Genomic DNA, 6,000 nt, shown 5'->3' with positions numbered 1-6,000 from the left:
CTCCTGTGCCCGGCCTGTGGAGCGGCCCCCCGTGTGAGCAGAGGCGGCCGGTGCCACCCACCACGTGCCCCGGTGGGAGCAGAGTGGACGCCTCCCCCCCCCCAGGATCCGTGCCTCTTTGGCGGCTTGGCTGGGGGATGACCGCAGGGGCCGTAATTGGCAGCTCCGTCTCAGGATGGAGCCAGTGTTGTTGTGGCTCATGGGTCAGAATTACAACAGCCGCGGATCAGGAGGGGTGGCACCTGAGTCCAGCCCTGCCCGGGAGCGCTGCCACGGACCACCTCCCCCCCGCCGCAGGTGGCCCTGCTTGGGCGAGCCTCATGTTCGCTTTGAAAGGGTGGCCTTGGGAAGCCTCCGGAGAGGAGGCCGGGCACAGAGGGCTCAGCTGGGGGCCACGCGGCTCAGCTTCCAGGGGGCCGGCCCAGCACCAGCCCTCTGCCTGCTGGAGGGGGAGGGCGCCTGGGGGAGGAGCCTCACTGCCGAGTGCTAGTCCCGGGGTGGGTGTGTGGCGGGGCTGCGTCTGTAGCTGCCTCTGGATCTCAGTCCCGAGGGGCAGGAGGCGGGAGTGGCTCTCGAGGGACCCTCCGTGGTCTGTGCAGGGTGCTGCACGAGCTGCATCACACGTGGCACACCACATGTGGCCTTGGAGTGTTCGGCAGCAGCGGCCCTGGCAGCCCTCCCCAGCCTGGTCCCCTTTGGAGACATTGGACTACAGTCCCCAGCATCCTGCCAGCCTCACAGACCGCAAGCAATGAATGGGGGCCGTGTTCTTTTTCCGAAGGCTTGCTGACGTCAGAATGGGTACTTGCTGGGTTCAGTCTGGCCTTTAGGAGCCCTGTGCTCCTGGCCCAGTTTCTCGGGCTTGCTTCCTCTCCCTCCTGTCCCGGAGCAGCCCTGTGAGGAGGCTGCCACGGGGCCGGAGTTGCTCCGGGGAGCTCCGTGCTGAGCCTTCAGTGCCGAGGGCCAAGTCTTGCGCTTGGGGCACAGGAATGGGTGTCGTAAGCACAGGTTAGGGGACAGGTGGCTGGAGAGCAGCCCTTGTGGAGGGGACCTCGGGGTGCTGGTTGACTGCAGGCCAAGCATGAGCCAGCCGTGTGGTGCGGCGGCCAAGAGGGCAAACGCCACCCGCGGACGCCTGGCCAGGAGCGTGGCTTCCAGGTCAAGGGGGTGTCAGGACTGCTCTGGGTGGCACTGGCGCACCCTCCCCTGGGGTACCATGGCCAGTGCTGGGCTCCCCGTCGTGGGAGAGACACTGCCAGGTCGGGGTCGGCCCAGCGCAGGGCACAGGAATGGGAGCCGGGCTGGGAGGGCTGGCCTGGGAGGAGAGTGGGGGGAGCGGGGTCTCTCCAGCTGGAGGAGGGGAGACCCCAAGGGGGCCTGTTAGCGGCTTCTGGGGGTGCGAGGGGGTGTCCTGTGGGGGAGGGCCCTGAGCTGTTCTCCCCTGCAGCAGAGGATGGGATGTATTCTGATGGGGCAAAGCCTGAGGAACCGGGCTTCAGCTTGGATGCCAGGAAGGACTTGCTGGCGGCTGGGACCCCTATGGTGAGGGTATTTAAGGACAGGCTGGACATGCACAGGTAGGAATGTCATGAGTGGAGCCGGCTGGAGCCGGGGGTCAGACTAGATGGCCCAGGTGGCTTCTGACTCGCCCTGTTTCTGTGATTCTACGTAAGATCTTGGCTCTTCTGAGAGCCCCAGGCCAGCGCTCCCACCACCGGCCTGCCAGCTGTCACGAGTGGTCCTGTCTTCTCGGCTTCTTTTGCCGCTCGACCCAGAAGGCCTGCCGGCCGGAGGCTAAGGCTGGTCTGCTCCCCCGACAGGCCGGCTTTACTGGCCTGGATAGTCCCCCCCGCGGGGGTGGGGCAGTGAAGGGCGCAACAGGCTGCGTTTCTTGGCCAAAGTCCTCTCCCTGGCCGGGTTCGTGGGGCTGTGGGGGGCGGGGGGCGCCGTGCCGGGGCGGATGCTGCTTCTGTTGCCAGTCCTCAGCCCTGCGGAGTTGCCGGCAGCCTCCCCCTCGATACCTCTCGGCTAGTCCGGCCGAGACTTGGGGGGCACTGGTGTGACTGAGTTGGGGCAGCGCCCCCCACAGGCAGGGCTTTGCTGTGTAAGCGGGCCCAGGTTGGCCTCGCCGGGCCAGGTTGGCCCTCCGCCTCTCCTTGACTTGCCCCGCCGCAGCTGCTGGGCACCCGTACCCCCAGGCCTCCCAGGAGGGCATCTGTCGCCCCCCACAGATTTTTCATGCATTTCCGTCTGGAGGGAGAGGCGCCAGAGCCTTCCTCGCTGACCAGGCCAGAGGGCTCCAAGCAGCCTCAGAGCGCCGTTGGGGAGGGGGTGTTCCCTCGTCCCACCCCGGAAACGCCCGCTTTGCTCCAGAACCCAAGCTGTCCCAGGCTGAGGGTGGCTCTCGACCCACACCTGGAGACAAGGCTGTGCAAGGCAGTGGGAAGGAAGAAAGCCCCCATTCCCTGCCCATCTGAGACCTGCCAGACAAGGGGGGCTTTTGCACCTGCGGTCCCAATCCCTGCTGCAGGATCCTGTCAGCCGCTTGGAGCTGGAGAAGCCCCCCCACACACCCACCCTGGGCCTGGCCTTGTGAGGTCCGGGGATGGGCCAGGTTGGGGCTGCGGACCCCAGGGGGTCCTTGCGGCCGTCTTGGGGGGGCTGCCATGACATGCGGGCAGGACAAGCGCCTGTCTTAGCGGCAAAGGCTCATATCTGGCCTTCCCCAGCCCGGTGCCCCCAGATGGCACTGGAGTGGGGAAGGGCCCCTTGGCCAGGCCCCCTACGGAGGCGCCCCCCCACCTCGGGGCTCAGAAGGCCCACTGCCATTCTCAGGCGGGGGCTCCCCTCCCTGCTGCCCGGGGCAGCCTGCCGTGGGCCGGTGTGGTCCGCCCTGCGGGGTGTGTGGGGGCAGCCGGGGAGGCAGCATCGCCCTCCCTCTGGTGCTGCCACCTGGTTGGTGCCGGGCTTGTTTTAACTGGGAGCCGCTTCACGTTCGCCTCGCGTTCTGCCGCTCCTGCTGCCCCACCTTCACTCCGCCTTCTGCTTCGTAGTTCTGCAGCGCTGTGGCTGTTTCTGTGCCAACAGACCCAGAATCCCAGTGAATAAATTTCTTGAAGGATGAATCAGTTTGGCCACTGCCAGGACAGGTGGGAAGTTGAAAGCTGGGCTGGGCGCCTAGGAAGACACACCCGTGGCTCGCTCGCTGTCCCTGGCACGGGCTCCCCGCCACCACACCACTGCCTCACGTGGGTTCTGCATGTGGGGAGGGTGGGCGCAGCCGGACGCGCTGGCCTTGCTGGGGTCTTGGGAGGCTGTGTGGCGCTGCAGGCCAGCGGCCGGAAGGAGGCCACCAAAGCAGGTCCGGCCGGACATGCTTCCCCCGCACTGGCTGCACCGCCCGGCCAGGGAGGCCCCTGCAGGGCTGGCGGTCGGTCCAGGCAGCGGCAGGGCAGGGGCTGTGCAGGCACAAACCTCCACCTCGGGGCGCATCCCTGCCGGAAAGTGGTTGCTTTCGTGGAATCGCGTAAGAGTCAGTCTGGAAGGGCCAGCCCCCTGCTAGTGCAGGACACCAGTTCACACCACCCCACTCAGGGCTGCCCAGTTTCCCCTTGAATGCCCCCAATGTGGGAGAGCCCCCCACCTCTCCAGGCAGCTGGTCCCACTGTCGTATTGCTCTGACCGTGAGGAAGCTCTGCCTGATGTCCAGCCTGAACCTGGATTGTCGCAACTTGAACTGGTTATTCTGTGTCCTGCACTCCGGCACCAGCAGGAAGAGATCTTGGCCTTCCTCTTTGAGGCAGCCTTGGAGGTCCTCCTAGAGGGAGGTCATGTCCCCGTCAGCCTTCTCTTCTCAAGGCTGGACATGCCCAGTTCTCCTAGTCACTCCTCACAGGGCAGTTTCCAAACCCTGGATCAGTTTTGTTGCCCTTCGCTGGACCCTCTAATCTGCCTGCATCTTTCTTCAGTCTTGGTGCCCAGAACTGGACACAGCCTTCCATGGATGCCCCTTCAATGCTGGTTGAGGATGGTTCTTGGATCCCGCTGGGTCACAGCCAGGCTGCCTCAGGGTCCCTGGCCCAGGGCCTGATGAGAGGGGCTGGCCCCCACTCTTGGGCTAGTCCAACTCAGCTGGGGCCATTACAGCCCCCCCCCCGCCATCTCCTTCCAGCTGGCACTCCAGAAGTGGCTGCATCCCCCCTGCGTCCTTCGCTGCCCCCGCGTTTCAGTGCTGCGAGAAGTGTGGGAGTCCCCCGCCACGGAGTGTGTAGCAGGACCACCACCCCTTTATCAGGGCCAGCAAGACACTTTCCAAGGCCCGCCTACCCTGGATCAGTGCCGTCTTCTTGCTGTCGAGGATCTGCTGATAAAACCACGCCGGGCTTGAAGGAAGGGCTTGAAAGTTCTCCAGGCAGCTGAAAGGCAATCTTTTGCTTCTGATTAAAAATGCAAATGCGCTGGCCGCGCGCCAGCGGAAGGTGGGGCTGAAGAAGAGGCAGAAAGCAGAACCCAGCCCGGCGCAGCTCCCGGAGTTTGCTGCCAGGAGTTCAGGTGTGGCCTTTTAGGAAAGGGGGCCCGCAGGAGAGGAGCACGAGTGAGCGGCAGCGGGGAGCGCACCGCCCGGAGGCCGCCGGCGGGCTGCGCCGGTCCCCGGCCGAGGCTTGCGGCGGAAAGGGGGCGCCCCGTCGCAGCGGGGGGCGCCCGGCCGCTGCCCGCCCCTTGCGCCGCACCGGTCGGCGCCTCGCGCTCTCGCGGGGGAAGGAAGGGCGCCAGCGCCCAGGTGCTGCCGCCCGGGCCCGGGCCGCGGATTCCGCCGGAGGGCAGCGCGGAGGGCCCGCGGGGCCCCCTGCCACGTCCCTCGCCGCGCCCGGAGCCCGCGAGGCGGCGGGGGCCCCTCCCGTCCCGCCGCCCGCGGGTCGTGCGCCCGAAGCGCCCCTTCTCCGCGCCCGGCAGCCCCACCAGGCCGAGCTGCTGGGGGGGGCGGCCCCTCGCCCCGCTCGCCTCTGGACGGGCCCCGGGAGCGAGCAGCCTGGGGGGGTGCGGGTGCCGAGCCGAGCCCTGGAGACTCGGCCCGGAGCCGGAGAGGAGCGGAGGACGGGGGGGCTCCCGCGGCTCCGGGCTCGGGCGGGCGCTGGCAGAGGCAGAGGCGGCAGCTGCGCGGGGAGAGCTTCGTGGGCGGAGGGACTCCTGCCGCCCCCCCCCCGCCCGGGCGATCCCCGGCCCGGCTATTTTTAGTGCCTGCTTCTGGAAGGGAGTCAGCTCGGGCCGCGCTGCTCTTTCCTGGGATGGGGGCGGGGGCGGCCGCCCCGCTGCTGCGGGGGGTGAGCCCGGCGCCCCGCCCTCCGCCCCGCCCTCTCCAGGCTCCCCTCCCCTCCCCGCGCAGCGGGCCAGGCGTGCCCGTGCGTGCGGGGGCTGCGGGGGAGCCAGTGGGACCTCGCCTCGTGCGGGGTTTGTTACGGGGGGCGGGCCCCCCCCCCCCCCCGCGGCGGGCCACTTGCTCGGCCAGGGCCAGACAGCTGGGAGGGCGCTTGCACATGGGGGGGGGGGCGGAGAGACCCGCCAGCCCGCGCCCCCTCGTGAGCCAGGCGCGGCTGCCTTCGGGCTGCCCTGAGGGCCAATTCCCGGCACCAGCTAGAAGTGGTGCAGGTGTCGGTGGTGGCCCAGGGCCCCCCCCTTCCTGCTGTCGCCGCAGAGAGGGCAAGTTCGACCCGGCCAGCCCCTCCTGGCCAGCCCCCCCCCACTTTCTCTCTCATTTGCGGTCTGGCGGGGGCCACACAGGTGGCTTGCAGGCCGCCTCGAGCAGCCTCGGGGTCCCCTGCCCGCCAGCCCCGGCCTGGCTCTCCGCCGGGACCCCCGTCTCCTCGCAGGCTGGTGTCAGGCCCACGTCTCCCCTCGGAAGCGTTTGCCCGCTCGAGGCCCGTGGCCCGTGGCGTGTGCCTCCCCGTTCTTCCCTGCGCTCGCAGTGCCCTTGGATCTTGGTGATGGCGGTGGCAGGAGGGG

The sequence above is a fragment of the Varanus komodoensis genome, unplaced genomic scaffold, assembly GCF_004798865.1.
Source record: "Varanus komodoensis strain SLA01 unplaced genomic scaffold, ASM479886v1 scaffold114, whole genome shotgun sequence".
NCBI classification, from domain to species: Eukaryota; Metazoa; Chordata; class Lepidosauria; order Squamata; family Varanidae; genus Varanus; species Varanus komodoensis.
The sequence above is the reverse complement of the archived record's forward strand: the minus strand, read 5'-3'. Positions refer to the sequence as shown.